Source organism: Vombatus ursinus, unplaced genomic scaffold (assembly GCF_900497805.2).
Source record: "Vombatus ursinus unplaced genomic scaffold, bare-nosed wombat genome assembly UNPS02009835.1, whole genome shotgun sequence".
Taxonomy (NCBI): domain Eukaryota; kingdom Metazoa; phylum Chordata; class Mammalia; order Diprotodontia; family Vombatidae; genus Vombatus; species Vombatus ursinus.
The window spans coordinates 23975298-23991608 of record NW_020949613.1 but is presented as its reverse complement, the minus strand read 5'-3'; positions in this window follow the sequence as shown (position 1 = coordinate 23991608).

Here is a 16311-nt window from a genome sequence, read left to right as displayed (position 1 = left end):
TCTATCTATCTATCTATCTATCTATCTATCTATCTATCTATCTATCTTATCTCTAAATGCATTATTCCATAACTAATTTGTTTATAAGCAAAATCTTTAAAAATAACAATAAAAAAAGTCTTTGGTTTTCTTTCCATACTAAATATAGACTTTGAAGAGATCCACTGACTTGATATCATATTTTTGACATTTGCAACGTGACTAGGTCTTCCAGAGTTGCTTTAGATTTCCTGCTGCCTTAAGATTATTCCAGAATAAACTAAGAACCCTGAATCAGATTTGAACAGCCGTGGGAACCAAGGATGTTGAGTATAGAAGTCAACAACTTCTTCATTTTATGCCATGAGAAGATGTATGTTTCTTCTGCTTTTTGAATTTTTAAAATGCAATACATCAGACCATTTTGCATGCTGCAATCAAAGACTCTGCATATTAATCTTACTACTTCAGGGCCTTCTACTTTTTGCCACCATTTTATACAACCGCATTATCTATGTTCAAAGGTCAATTTCCTAGCTAGGATGTGGAGTCTCTAATTACAGCATGCAAAATGGTCTGACATATTGCATTTTCCCCACCCACCTCCTCTTCTCTACATTCTGCAAGTTTTTGAAAGGTTTCTTTAAGCATGTCAACAGAAAAGTGATGAATTACATGTGTAGAATGAGGCATACCTTGTTTTAAGAAAGCATCAATAAAATGTTCATTTTAAAAATTCAAAAAGCAAAAGAAACATACTTCTTCAACTTGTCTTTTACTTGGCTTTTTCAGCTTACCAGGAAGTAAACCCCCTGCTATCACCTATAGGCTAATAGAAATGGATTTGATACCTTCTGGACAAACACAATGGTCGCTTGTGTTCCTGTAAACTGTGAAGGGTTTATAGAGAAATAAGTTGATTTGAGCTAAAACTGGGTGGGCAAATTATAGTGGGTCAAAAACAAAGGAATTATGTATCCCTTGCTCCTTTGTTAGAGCTCTTTCCTTTTTCCTTTTACACCTTTTGTTTGGTTTAGTTTAAATTATTATTATTATCATTATCATTGTTTTACCATTGGCAAGTCATATTTTCAGTCACACTGCTACACAGGCAAAATCTTTTCTCAGTATTTTCAGGTCATTTTTAAATTACAAAGGAGTTATTTCCCTCCATGTGACATAAACATTTTGACTTGTTTCCATACCAACCAGTAAATTTTAAAGGTTCATTTTTTTTTTTGTTAGAGAGGAAAGTAAGTTTGATGTATGTTCCATTTTAAATTCTGTTCAAGTATTTCAATCAATTTTTTAATAAATGCTACACTGGTCTATGAGAGAGGGCTCATATGCCCTTACCCTGAAAGAAATTAGTTCAAGTCTAAAGGAAATAAGGCTGTAACAAAAAATGCCAATCAAAATGAAAAAAAAAAGTGACACTACTATAGTTTTGGTCTTGACCTGGCACCTAGGGTCAGAATGCAAACTGAAAAAAAAGAAACCTTATCTTTAAGACAGTTTTCATGGACCCCTGGCCCTACTACTCCTACACAGCCTAAACCTGTGAAGAAAAAAAAAGTATCATTTACCCCACAGGGTACCATGCAAATATCCATTTGGTTACTGAGATCATTTGCTTCTGCTAATAATACCTAATGAGAAGCTACAGTTGAATTTGAGAAGAACCAGTGAAAATTTAGAGACAAATTTAGACTTGATAAAAGGGGGGAAAACCTTTCTAATAATTAAAGCTATCTAAAATTAGAAGAGGTTGCCTCAGGAAGATCTCCTCATTAAATGGAGAGCTCTAAACTGAGGCTAGATGACCACTTGTAGTGAGGATACTTGTTCAAATATAGGTTGGATTAGATGATGTTTGAGATACCTTCTGATTCCAAGATTCTGTAATTCTGTGAGTTGTTAGCTTTCCTTAGGGACCTTACCTAGATCTTTCTTTCATGCAGTCAGTCAGCTACCACTTCATGACTCAATGGAATGGTTCTAGGTTGAGGTTATCATTTATTACAATGTCAGATAGGGGGAGCTTAGCTTGAATCTAGTGGGAGTGGTGACTTGATCAACCATGAATTCAGCATTTACTGCATAGATTATAAGATGGAGTCTTAGCCAGAAAACGAGATAATTTCAAGTTGAAGCTGCCAAATGTCTTGTTCTTTTCTGATGGTTGAAAAAGAGGTGACTTTTTTTTCCATTTCTTTTTCTCAGCCATGTCAACTTATTTCCCAGCAGCCAAATCAAACAAGGCTTGAAGACAAGGATGCCAAAATAGGCGGGGTATTTACCTGAAGAAGAACGAATGACTTTGGCACAGCCCCTTGTCTCTGCCTGTGCAACAATCTTACACACCTGACTACCTACAAAGATAGCCCTTTAAGCTATAGATCTTTCTCTGTGAAAGTTTGGGTGTGGAATGGGTGATTCCAAATGCAAGACTTAAATAAGGTGGATGTATGAAGGGAGATTATGTGGGCTTGCATTTACATGTAAGGCCCTGGGGTGCAAGGAAACACCCTCTCTATTGCTAATGTTATGCAAATCCCACACAGAATGAACAATAACATTTTTGAGGCATGAATGAGTCTGCCATCTGCAGCAAATGCTCTTGAATTTTCTTGCCTGCTAAGATGCTTTAAGAGAAAATATGATTTCCAATGTCATTTATTTTATTTCCTTTAAAGATAAGAGAAAACACACACACGTATACAATCTCACAAATCAATTTGTATGATGCCAATTTCTCTTCTTTGCAACGCGGCAACTATTTTACAGTGCTGGATTAGGTGTGTTTGAGTCCTTTTTTCAAGGAAAATTCTTAGGTATTTTCAGGTGGTGAAATCTTGAGCTGGTCAGTGTTTCATTATGGGAGAAGATACTAAAGTGACTCTGTTGAATCTCAGATTCAAAACTGATAATGGTCATCTTGTTCAACTTCTTCATTTTACAGATGAGGTAAGTAAGGCCTAGAGAGGTGAAGTAATTTGTCTGAGGTCACATAGGGAGCAAGTGGAAGAGTTCAGGTCCAAACCCAGATTTTCTACCTCCAATCCAACCACTCTTTTTACTACAACACACTGTTTCAATTGAAACAGAGCTTCTAGATCAAAGAATGACACAATATTCTGGACCTAATTGACAAACTTGATACAAATGAATCAGTGGGATTGGGTAGCATCTATCCAAGAATTTTGAAGGAATTCTGGCATCAAGGACATTTGGAACCTGTCATTGATAAAAATGTGACCTGCCACTATAAACAGTTGTCATGCCAGAGGACTAGCTTAGCATTAATTGAACTCCTAGACATGAAAGTAGTATATAAGCAAGCTTTGGAGGGGACATTGAATCTTCCACATCAGACAAGCTAATATAATAAAGAATACCATCCATAAACATGTAAGTGAACTGGATCTAAATGCAGTATTGCTTATTGAAAGACAAATCATGCACAAGAGAATATGACTTCTTTGAGTGGGTGGTATGTGGACAAGAGGAAACCAATCAACTATTCAGTGGAAAGGGTATTGGATATCAGATGACCTGAGTTCAAATTTACCCTCTGCCGTTCACTATATTTGTAGTCTTGTTCAAGTCACTTCATCTCTTTGGGTCTGTTTCCTTATCTGTAAATTGGGGGATTTGGACTCCATGACCTCTAAAGAAACTTCTAGCTCTATATTACTGATCCTTTGGCCGTATTCCAAATCAGAGACTATTAAAAAAAAATGAGTCCTCTCTTAGTTGTTGTTGTTGTTGTTTTGGTCTGGATTAAGAAAGAGACTAAGACACAAGAAACAAAGAGAAAGAAGTGAGGAGTTCCTCAATGATGAATAATTAACACTGAATGAAGTCCTTCGGGAATCAGTTTTATTTAACAATTTTCTGTGTTCACACTGAAGTAGTAATATATGAGAATGACACTAAGCTCTTTCAGATAATAAAATTCTAAGCTGATTGAGCTGAACTGTAGGAAGACTTTATAAAGTCTTATAAGGGCTCAGCAATTGGACAAATATGCTTCGTTTTGAGCCAAAACAAGATGAAGCACTTGTACAATTAAACACTTAAATTATATAACACATATAGTACTTTAATTTAGCCTGCAAAATCTTTCATGTATAGTATCTTATTTGGTCTTGACAATATTCTATGAGGTAAGTACTATTATTATGCTAATTATACAGATAAGCTAAGCCAATTTAAGTGATTTACTTAGTTGTATAGCTAGTAAATATCTGAAGCAGGCTTTGAACTCAAGTTTTCCTTCTTCCAAGTCTAGCACTCTATCTACTATTGTTATTACTACTATTACTACCACTCTATCTATTATTGCTATTACTACTATTACTACCACTCCTCCTCCTCTTTTTCCTCCTCCTCCTACTATTACTACTACTACTTCTATTACTACTACTGCTGCTGCTGCTGCTACTACACTACTACATAACATTTATATAACACTTTCTATGTGTCAGGTACTGTGCTAAGTGCTTTACGATTATTAGCTCATTTGATCCTCTCAAAAACTCTGCAAGGTAGGTGCTATTAATCTCCCCATTGTGCAAATGAGGAAACTGAGGCAAACAGGAGTTGTGACTTGCCCAGGATCACACAACTAGTAAATATCTGAGGCTGGATTTGAACTCAAGTCTACCTGACTCCAAGCCCAGGACTCTATCCACTATGCCACCTAGTTGCCTTATATTATGCCAAGATACGTTTTTCATCTACATGGATATACCCTTTGCCAACTTCTCTGTGTTTTGGTAGATGGTCTTTATGAGATGAAATGTCCAAAAAAAAAATTCATTCCCTAGTCATCAACTTTCTAGTGATGAATCTATTTTTGGCTAGGCAGCTCTTTGAAGGATAAATACATATCTTGTCTAGCTTGGCATATCCTGCCAAAGCTTGTGTTCCTCTGGCAAACAACCTTTAAGAAGCCAGGTTCATGCCCACACCATATTGAGGCATCAGAGGAAGACTTTAATGGAACTTTTGAGGAGATGGTACTGGAACCATCAGTGTGGGGAACAGGAAACATGGACAGCCAAAACTCAACAGGTAAGATGATGAGATCTATGTTGTAAATTATTACACAAGAAAGGTATTTCAGGAGAGAATATACTATGTAGTACCTCTAAAAGTTCCATATATAATACTCAACAATGTCATGGAGGATAAAGAGAAAATTTTGTTCTATCCTTGTACAAAACCATGATGTGTCTGCTGATGGAATGCTATATACTATTTGAGGAGGCCTCTCAAAAAGGACAGGAGGAAGCTGGAGAAATTCCAGAGAAAGGCAACTGAAATAACAAAAGGAAATGGGGGATGGGGTGGGAGTAAAAGGAGTTAGGTGCTTTAAGAGATAGGACTCCAGTCTGGAAAGACAAAAGCTAAGGAGAAAGATAATTAAGGGAGTATTTACAAAACATGTGAAGGGTAAGAATAGGGTGAATATGGACTTATTCATCAAGTCCCAGACTAGAAGAACTAAGGTGATACTTGTTGAAGCTTGATAGAATGAATGAAAGGATATTATACAGTGAGTATTAAACGCATGGAATTCTTTACCTCAAGATGCAGTATATGTATAAAACATTAAATACTAAAGGAGGATTAGAGAGATTCATGGCTAGTAGGTCCATGACAAAATGATTAAGAGAAGCCAAGGGTCTTTGAAACACATCCTTGAATTTATTGTTTCACAAAACATCCCTTGGTGTCATAGTAAGAGATGGATATTGGTCTACATAAGCTATTGGCCTAATTCAGTGTTCCAATTCTTTAAGTCCTATTAATTGTTGGGGTTAGATCAAGTTGATGAGGACCAGTAGTAAGCCTTCCAATCCATATTTTTTAAAAGTCTAATATAGAAGGAAGCTAATAATTTTTAATTTTTGGACTTGCTTTGGATTTTATGCATTTTTCATAAATCCAAAAATATATATGGTGACCCAAAAGTCTTAGTGCAGTTTTAAGTTTTAATAGCTTAAATGCACACTTAGAGTTTTGGGCTGTCTTGTATTCTGTCCTCATTCATCCTCTAAGCTACAGAATTTTTCATCTATTTTAGCACTGAATTACATATGCTTTTTTGCAGGGTTCATGGGAATTAGACTCATCTCCTCAATTAAAAGTTTAAACTCCAGGAGGTAAAGCCAAGATGGCTGAGTAAAGGCAGACTTGTTTGAGCTCTCCTCCAAACCCCTCTAAATACCTTTAAAAATGACTCTAAACAAATTCTAGAGCAGCAGAATCCACATAAAGACAGAGTGAAACAAATTTCCAGCCTAAGACAACTTGGAAGGTCAGCAGGAAAGGTATGTTGCTCTAGGGTGAGAGAGGAGCACAGTTCAGTGTAGACCATACTAACATAGACCCAGCCACAGTGAACCAGGAGCAGACATTGGGAGTGATTGGATCAGCAGCAGCAGAGGCAGTGGCTGCTTCCAGAGTTCTTAGCCCACAGATGGTAAGGGGATTGAACAACTGGTCAGAAGGAGATTACAGGGGTCTTTTTGTTAGCAGTGAGGCAAGATTCTGTTGCTTTGCCCATGCTTGGATCTGGGGCCCAGTCCTGGGGCAGTGTCAGGGTGAGGAGGAGCACTAGGATAGTAGAGCTTGCAGCCACAGTGGATAGGGGACCCTTCTCACAGTTCCAGGGCCTAAAAGAGTGCTTGTGGTCACTCACAGACCAGAGCACAGGCTAGGACAGTAGTAAACACCTCTTTTTAGATCATACCACGTTGGAGGAACTGAAAACTTACAGGTCCCTAGAAGTGTCTCAGAAAACAGCTGCATAAAACCCCTGAAGCCTGGGATAGTGTACCCTCCACACTGGAAGCAGAGCCCTACTTTAACAAGTTAAAAGTTAACTAATAGGTTGCAAAAATGAGCAAACAAGGGAAAAACTCTGATTATAGAAAGTTATTATGGTGACAAGAAAGATCAAAACAAACACTCAAAAGAAGACAACATAGTCAAAGCTCCTACTTCCAAAACTCCTACACCCAAAGAAAAATATGAATTGGTTTCAGGCCAGGGAAGAGCTCAAAAAAGATTCTGAAAATCAAGTAAGAGAGGTAGAGGAAAAATTAGGAAGAGAAATGAGAGTGATACAAGAAAATCATGAGAAAAGAGTCAACAGCTTGGCAAAGGAGACATAGAAAAAATGCTGAAGAAAATAATAGCTTAAAAAACAGAGTAGGCCAAATGGTAAAAGAGGTCCAAAAAGCCAATGAGAAGAAAATACCTTAAAAAGCAGAATTGGCCAAATGTAAATGAAGGTCCAAAAGCCCACTGATGAAAATAATTCCTTAAAAATTAGAATGCAGCAAATGGAAACTAATGACTTTATGAGAAATTTAAGAAACAATAAAACAATACTAAAAGAATGATAAGATAAAAGACAATGTGAAATATCTCATTGGAAAAAAACTCACCTGGAAAACAGATCCAGGAGAGATAATTTAAAAATTATTGGACTACCTGAAAGCCATGATCAAAAAAAAGCCTAGACATCATCTTTCAAGAAACTATCAAGGACAACTGTCCTGCTATTCTAGAACCAGAGGGTAAAATAGAAATTGAAAGAATCCATCAATCACCTCCTGAAAGAGATCCCCAAAGGAAAACTTCCAGTAATATTATAGCCAAATTCCAGAGTTTCCAGGTCAAGGAGAAAATATTGCAAGCAGCCAAAAATAAATAATTCAAGTTTGGTGGAGTCACAATTAGGATAACACAAGATTTAGCAGTTTTTACATTAAGAGATTGGAGGGCTTGGAATATGATATTCCAGAGGGCAAAGGAGCTAGAATTACAATCAAGGATCACCTACCCAGCAAAACTGAATCTGATCCTTTAGGGGAAAAAATGGACATTCTTTGAGTTAGAAGACTTTCAAGTATTCCTGATGAAAAGACCAAACCTAAATAGAAAATTTGACTTTCAAATACAAGACTCAAGAGAAGCCTAAAAAGGTAAACAAGAAAGGAAAATTATAAGGGACTTAATAAGCTTAAACTGTTTACATTCCTACAGGGGAAGATGATATTTCTAGCTCATAAGACCATTCTCATTATTAGGGTAGTTAGAGGTAATATATATATATATAGACTGAGGGCACAGGTGTGAATTGAATATGAAGGGATGAAATCTAAAAAATTAAATTAAGGGGTGAGAGAGAGGAATGTACTGGGTGAAAGAGAAAGGGAGAGGTAGAATGGGGTAAATTATCTCACATAAAAGAGGCAAGAAAAAGTTGTTACAGTGTAGGGGAAGAGGGGGGAGGTGAGGGAGAATGAGTGAACCTTACTGTCATCAGAATTGGCTCAAAGAGGGAATAATATACACACTCAATTGGGTATAGAAATCTATCTTACCCTACAGGAAAGTAGGGGGGAAGGGGATAAGGGAAGGGGGTGGTGCTTATAGAAGGGAGGGCGGATTGGTGGAGGTGGTAGTCAGAAGAAAAACACTTTTGAGGAGGGACAGGGTGAAAGAGAGAGAGAATAGAATAAAGGGAGGTGGAAGGAATAGGATGGAGAGAAATACTGTTAGCAATAGTAACTGTGAAAAAATTTTTTGAAGAAAGTTTCTCTGATAAAGGCCTCATTTCTCAAACATATAGAGAACTGAGTTAAATTTATAAAAATTAAAACCATTTGATTAGATAAGAGCCATATTGATAAATGATCAAAAGATACAATCAGTTTTCAGATGACGTAATCAAAGGTATGTATAGCCATATGAAAATATTCTAACTCAGTATTGATTGTAGAAATGCAAATTAAAACAATTCTGAGGTACTACCTCAATCCTATTAGATTGGCTAATAGGACAGAAAAGGTAAATGACAAATGTTGGAGGGGAAGTGGGAAAAATGAGACATTAATGCATTGTTGCTGGAATTGTGAACTGATTCAACCATTTTGCAGAGCAATTTGAAACTTTGCTCAAAGGGCTATAAAACCATGCAAACCCTTTGACCTAGCAATACCACTATTAAGTTTATATCCAAAAAGATATAAAAAAACAAAAAAGAAAAAGACCTATATATACAAAATATAGCAGCTTTTTTTCTGGGGGTAAAGAATTAGAAACTGAGGGGATGCCCATCAATTGGGGAATGACTGAAGAAGTTGTGGTATATGATTATGATGAAATACTATTGCATTGTAAGAAATGATGAGCAGGATGCTCTCAGAAAAACCTGGAAAGACTTGCATGGGCTGCTGCGGAGTCAAATGTGCTATGTACAAAATAACAGTAATGTTGCAAGCTGATCAGCTGTGAATGACTTAGCTATTCTCAGCAGTACAACTATCCAAGACAACTCTGAAGAACTTATGATGAAAAATACTATTCATCCCCAGAGAAGGAACTGATTGTTTCCGAATACAGATTGAAGCATACTTTTTTACTTTATTTTTATTGAGTTTTTTTGTCTCTGTTTTCTTTCACAACATGATTATTATGAATATGTTTTGCATGACTACACATGTATAACATATCAAATTGCTTGCCTTCTCAATGGGGAAGTGGGGAGGGAGGAAGGGAGAGAATTTGGAACTCAAAGTTTTAAAAACAAATGTTAAAAATTATTTTTACATGTAACTAGGGAAAAATAAAATGCTAAATAAAATTTTAAGCTTCTTAAGGAGAGGCACTATGCCTTTTTCTATTGTGTTCCTGACAGTATCTGCCACAGTGTTGAACATGACCGATGTTCAATAAATACTGGTATTGTTAACTCATTAGCCTGATAGTTCCAGTTACCTGAATGATATCTAACAACATTTTAGGTTAATGCAACTCATAGTACTTAACACTATTCTCATAAAAAAGAAACAATACAGACAGGAATCCAACCAGAAGTATAATTCCTACAAGGTTTTCTTTGTAGGGAATGGGTTGGACTAGATGACTTCAGAGGTCTTCTAACTCTGAGATGCTTTAATTCTATGTTTTATGTTTACTGAAAAGATAATGTAGTTTAAAGATTTGTTTCAAAGCAATTATCCCTAAACATTTCTTTTTAAAGAAATTGCTCTTTGGAAGAGGATTTTAAGTTGATTATTTTAACAAAAGACTAAATGAATAGAAACAGAACAATTTTGGTTACTGCTGATCCAGGCACACACCCAGTGATTTCTGTTCAGCAACATATACTTGAAACTCAGTACCATGAAACTGCATTCATTTAGAAACCACAAATTCAGGATGTGCAATAACTTTGAAATGACATAAATAATTCCTATTAATAAAAAGTTTTGAATTAATTTTTTCCTATGTGAAATTTGAGGGTTTAACTCACAAATCAGGTAGAAACACCCAAATTCAGTAGTTCAATTAAACTCTTCCATGAATCTTCAACTACTGACACCAGTAATGAATTACTATGTATTAAAGGACTTTGGGCAGCTAGGTGGCACAAGGACAGCTAGGTGGCACAGTAGATAGGGTGCTAGACTTGGAGTCAGGAAAACTCCTCTTGCTAAGTTCAAATCCACTCTCAGATGCTTACTAGTTGTGTGACCCTGGGCAAGTGACTTAACCATGTTTGCCTCAGTTTCCTCATCTGTAAAATGAGCTAGAGAGGGAAATGGCAAACCACTCTAGTATCTTTGCAAGAAAATGCCATACAAGGTCACAAAGAGTTGGATAGGACTAAAAATCCACTAAACAACAACAACAACAAGAAGGAACTTCGAATTTGTGGTACATTGATGGATATATTTGTGAAATTGTCACAGTTGCAAAGAATCAGGTGGTTCCTCCCAGAGTCTTTATTTAAGGAGGGCACCTAGGCCAGTCATCTCTTCATGGCTATTGCCAGGTGCCTCCCACCAAGAGGCATTCCTCAGAATTTATCCATGCCCTCATGGTAGATATCTTTCTCCCTGCTTTTCCCCCTTCCCTATGAGGGCAAGGACTATTTATTTTTCTTGTGTTTTGTTTTTTTCTTGTGTTTGTATTCGCAGTTCTTAGCACAATTCCTGGCATACAGTAAGCACTTAATAAATGCTTGTTGACTGACTGACTGACACACTGATTGTCTGTTGGAGATGTAAGAGACTTTAGGTAATATCTTGTCCAACCCCCTCTTTTTTATAGAACGGAAAAATCGTGCACAAGTGAAAAGGTTTAAATTAAAGTGAGACTGAATGCCATACCTGAAATGCTTTTTAATTTAATGTTTCAGGTAATTTATAAGGAATCATGAAATATCTCTCCCTAAACAAGTACTCTCTCTCAAAATTAATAATTAAAATCTGGTGAACAAGTCAAATGGCATTTTGCCATGAATTTTGTGGGGATTAAAATATATACACTCAAATAGTCAAATTGCCCAATGGATCCATGATCACATCAGTTCAAAAGGCCCCTCTGATGATATACATTATAAGTGTATGGGGTGTTCAGGAGGGCTAGCACCTCTGGTGTGAAGGCATGCTAATTCACCTTTGATGTCCACCTGATTCATCAAACATTTTCCTATGGCTCCAAAAGGTTGTAGCATGTGCAGTGGCCACACTCTAGTAGAAAATCTTGGCAGATGGGCTAAACCAGGCTGAGGGTAACTGATAGGCCTCAAACATATCAGTGAGTTAGGGGAGTGTTTACCCCAAGCATGTGATGACTTTCTCTGGTAGAATGGGCAGATGAGGACAATTTGTCCCAATGGCCATGAAGGTGATTGAAGCAGGCATTATGGAGCACTTAGAGCTTGATCAGGAATGGAAGATACCAAGGTCAAGGTCATCCATTACATCCTGAGCCATCGCCAATCATCTTGACTTTTGTCCTGCCATTTGACTTTGATGAGTGAGGAAAAGAGTGAGGCTGATGACTTTGTGCAACTCTGCCTCACTTTAATCCAATTCATGCACAAGTCAAGATGTCACCTGTGATGTCATTGGTCCTCTTAGAAAATGAAGGACAAACAACATAATAACACAGTCCAACCAGATCTGCCCATCCTAAGTGACATTCAAGTTTTCCCAAAAGTTTGCCATAAGGTGTCTACCCAATGTGCTAGAAGCCTTCCCAGTTTTCTCCCAACATCACAAAGGCACTAGTCCTACATGATAGCTGTTCAGTTGTCTCACAACAAACACATATCGCAAGAATCTGAGGAGCAGCATCAGGTCCTGGCATTCTCAGTCTAACCACCAGAAGGTAGCTCTACTTCTGTCTCCCTTTGCACCCCATTCCAATCCTTTTGGAGGAACTCCAAAAGGTGTGCTATATGTGAAAACATAAAGACTTACTTCCTCATTTGTTATCCATTGTGTTAATCTGCTATCCCTAATTACTCTCCCCATTGCTGATGTGCCCTCCTAGACCTGTCCCTTCAGCTCAGATCCATTCACAGAACACAGATCAGCCCAGCAAGTCCAAATGCTGTCAACTTAGCTATTTCTTTTCAAAGTTGGAATTAAATTAGACAAGCATCTCTACTTTATGAAGCGTGCCTAAAGAATAAGAAATGAGGGAGGACTCAATAACATTTCAATGTGAAATACCTTCTCTGAAACAAGAATCTCATTAATATCTGGAAATCCCATCTTTATGGTCTGATTTTCTGCTTTGGATCACATAAAGATGTGCCAAAGGATATAATGGCATTGATTATCACAAATTCATTTAAGAGTTTGAATAATGAGCTGAGATTGTAAATTTCATGCTGGGAAAGAACAGTGTCAGGAGAGTTAAAGATCAGGATGAGCTAAAGCCTCTGGGAAAAGTTAAGGACAATAAAAGGGGATTAGGAGAGGGAGAAAGGATTGGGTGGGATGATAATAACAGATGACAGAGATAAGGCTGAGTTCAGCAGTGTCTGGTCCATGTTTAACAAATGACACTCTTGGGGGAAAAAAGTACCCACAACACCTTTTTAAAGTTTAATCTGAATTATAAACATTTTCTCTATCACTTTCTTAAATTTAGACCATCAATAAAACGATAACTCAAACTCCAATTTGTAGCATTTTCTGATTTCCAAAGTATAAATGCCCACACAGAAAATTCAACAATTGAGTCTTTGAGCCAGTATGAACTGGCTCAGGCATACCCCGTCTGAGTTGTTCAATTCTAATTTTACTTCTGCTTTTTCTGCCAGAGAGAATGACCTTTGGACTGACAAGGACAGGACAAAAGAGGCTAATAGGGAATTAAACAGGAAAATAATAAGTGGCCCTTGATGAGGTCAAATTACTAGGCTAAGATAATCTCCACCCTAAGGTAGTAACAGAAATGGTAGATGAGCCACTGTGAAAGATCTCTAACAGGTAATGGAGAATGGGATCAAAAGGAAGCAATGCCCCAATTTTTGTGAAGGGAAAGAGATTGGATTCTGCAAACCACTTCTGTCAAAATTCAGATTATTAAAGGAATGGTTAAAAGCAATGATCACAAAGAGTCAATGTGGCCCTTAGCAATGGAAATTTCACTTAACTATGAAAAGTCATCAGTGTTTACATTTCTTCTCTGTCTAAAGCCAAGAAGAGGTTGATACAGTGGAAAAGTGTGTTTAAACTGAAGTCAAAAGACCTGGGTTCAAATCTAATCTCTTTAATTTAATTACTCTAATTACTAGGTAATTTTAGTCAGATCACATTAGCTCTCTGGGTCTCTGTTTCCTCATTTATAAGATGAGGGGGTAGGATTTGATGACCTCAGAGCTCCTTTCCTGCTCTAAATCTATGATTCATCCATACACTGTAGGACATTAGAAGACTTTCCAATTCAAGGGTTGCTTTTAATATGAATGAAATTTAGTGAAATCAATAATTAATGAGTTCATTTCTTTTTTTTCTCCTTCACATTTTTAGTCTGGGTTAGGATAGGGATTAATATTGAACCTGGGATTTTATTAATATGAGGAAAATCTGGAAGAGGAAGCTTCCTTTACCAATTCAAATTATCACTAACTCCACAACTTACAGTCTTAAAAAATTGCTTTGATGCAGGAATTCTTAACCTGGGGTCCATGACATTAAAAAATATTTTGATGATTGCATTTCAGTATAATTGGTTTCCTTTTAAAAAACATTATTTTGAGAAAAGGACCATAGTTCTCACCAGAGTATCTTCTTGACTTTGAGGCCTCCTCCCTATGCACCATGAGGCAGCTAGATGGCACAGTGCATAGAGTGCCTGGGCTGGAGTCAGGAAGAAGACTCATCTTCTTGAGTTCAAATCTGGCCTTGGACACATCCTAGCTGTGTTACCTGGGCAAGTCACTTAACCCTGATGTTTCCTCATCCAGAAAATGAGCTGGAGAAGAAAATGGTAAACCACTTCAATATCTTTGCCAAGAAAACCCCAAATGGGGTCACAAAGAGTCAGACACAACTGAACAACAGCTCTGTCCAATGTGCCACACTGCTTCTCTTTTTGTCACAAATCACTGCTAAATGAGGACTCCTTTCCACCCCACCCCTGCCCCACTAAGATGTATGATGACCAAGGAATGCACTTAGTTTACTTATTCAGTCCTAAAGAGAGGAGAATTTGAACATTCCTATGCCAGCTACTCTATTGACCCTAACTGAATAAAATGATCTCCATAGTAGAGGAGGGATCCAAATGCATATTGTTCATGGCACAGGGGTGGTTTTCATGGACGAAATCTTCCAGAAGAGAAAATTGCACTTAAAAAAAAGATCCTATCTTTTCCTGGAAAGAGGTGGGAATGTGTTGTTTATATCTGTGTGCCCCTTGAGAATACATAGCTCAGCAAAATTGGGAATGCTTCAAAAAGGGAATATAAAGAGGATTTTTAAGAGAGGAAAAAAGTACAATCACAGGATTTTTAATGTCATGAATGCATTTCTATAATCAAGTGGCAGCTCGAGTAAATGTTCATCTGGCTATCAGAAAGCTATTGCACTCAGTGCTTGCCAGGTCACTTCTTTGATATCATTGGCTAGGATATGGCCTTTGAAAGTTTCTCTTCCCTTAAATTAGTCTAAACATATTGGTGAATAGCACTGTATTTGTAATCCAAATGTCAGTGTTCCCCACCAGCTTAGTAAAGTTCTATCTTGTAAGGAACACTTAGGAATTTGTATTCTAGTAAGATTGTTGTCATCTAAAAATGTTAGCACTGTTTAACACTGAAAAATTACCCTGTGTTTGAAAGAAGAGAGCAAAGGTTTTGGCTTATTTAGGAAGTTTATGGTCTCCCTGTTTGATGATGCTCCAGTAAACAATTCTGAACTTATAAATTTAAAAATAAAAATGTTAAAGCATTTAATTGTACTCAATGGTTTTTCCTTAGCTTTATTTGTAAAAGGGTTTGAAGAAAAACTTCACTGTTTATTCTGAAAAATAAAGCTGGCAGACTAGGATAACATTCTCAGAATTTAAATTTCATTTCTAATAAGAAATCAAATACTAAAACAGAAAAGAATTTATAGATGAGAACTAGTAAGACCTATTATAACATATTTGTCCCTAACTCATAGGACTATAGATACTAAAAGCTGAAAAGAGACCTTAAAGATCATCTAATCCAACCCCCTCATTTTACAGATGAGGAAAATGAGGTCCAGAGAAGTTATGACTTGCCGAAAGTAGTATTGGTAGTTAGTGGTAAAGTTAGCATTTCAACCTAGGTGCTCTATTCATCCAGCTGTGCCAGGAGTTATGCTTTCAGTTCATCAGTGTGATTCCGAAGCCAGTGCCACAACTCCCAAAACCCATGCAACCATTGCATTCCCAGCAACCGGAGTTTGGTTTGAATGTGATTAGCTTCATAATGAAATGCCCTATCATTCTATCTATGGACACTACAAAGGCTAACAGTTTTCCTGAAGACATGTAAAGGATCTAGAGCAATATGAAAAGACTAAGTGCTATGCCGGCAAGACCAGTTAATGACGGGTTTATTCAATATTAAAATATATTCAGGAAATTCTCTTTTGGAGTTGATCAAACAGTAAAGAAAGAGAAAGGCTGGACTGAGAAAAAAGGTTAGATATCAGAAAGACGGGAAAGGTTATATAGTATCACAGCACAGTAGTGCTGGTAATCTTAGAGATTATCTAGTCCAAACACCCCTCATTTTTTTTTTTAATGAGAAAACCAAAGTGGAGAGGGGTTGAGTGATTTTCCCAAGGTCATGAAGCTACTAAGTGGCCAAGCTAGGATTCAAACCCGAGTCCTCTGTCTCCAAATCTAGTGCCCTTTCCATATGATAACTGAGCAATGGATTAGTAGTTAATATTTTCTACCTGTACTATATCTTATGGTAAAGAATTTCTTAAGTTTAATACTAACTATATCACATGAGAATCCTTT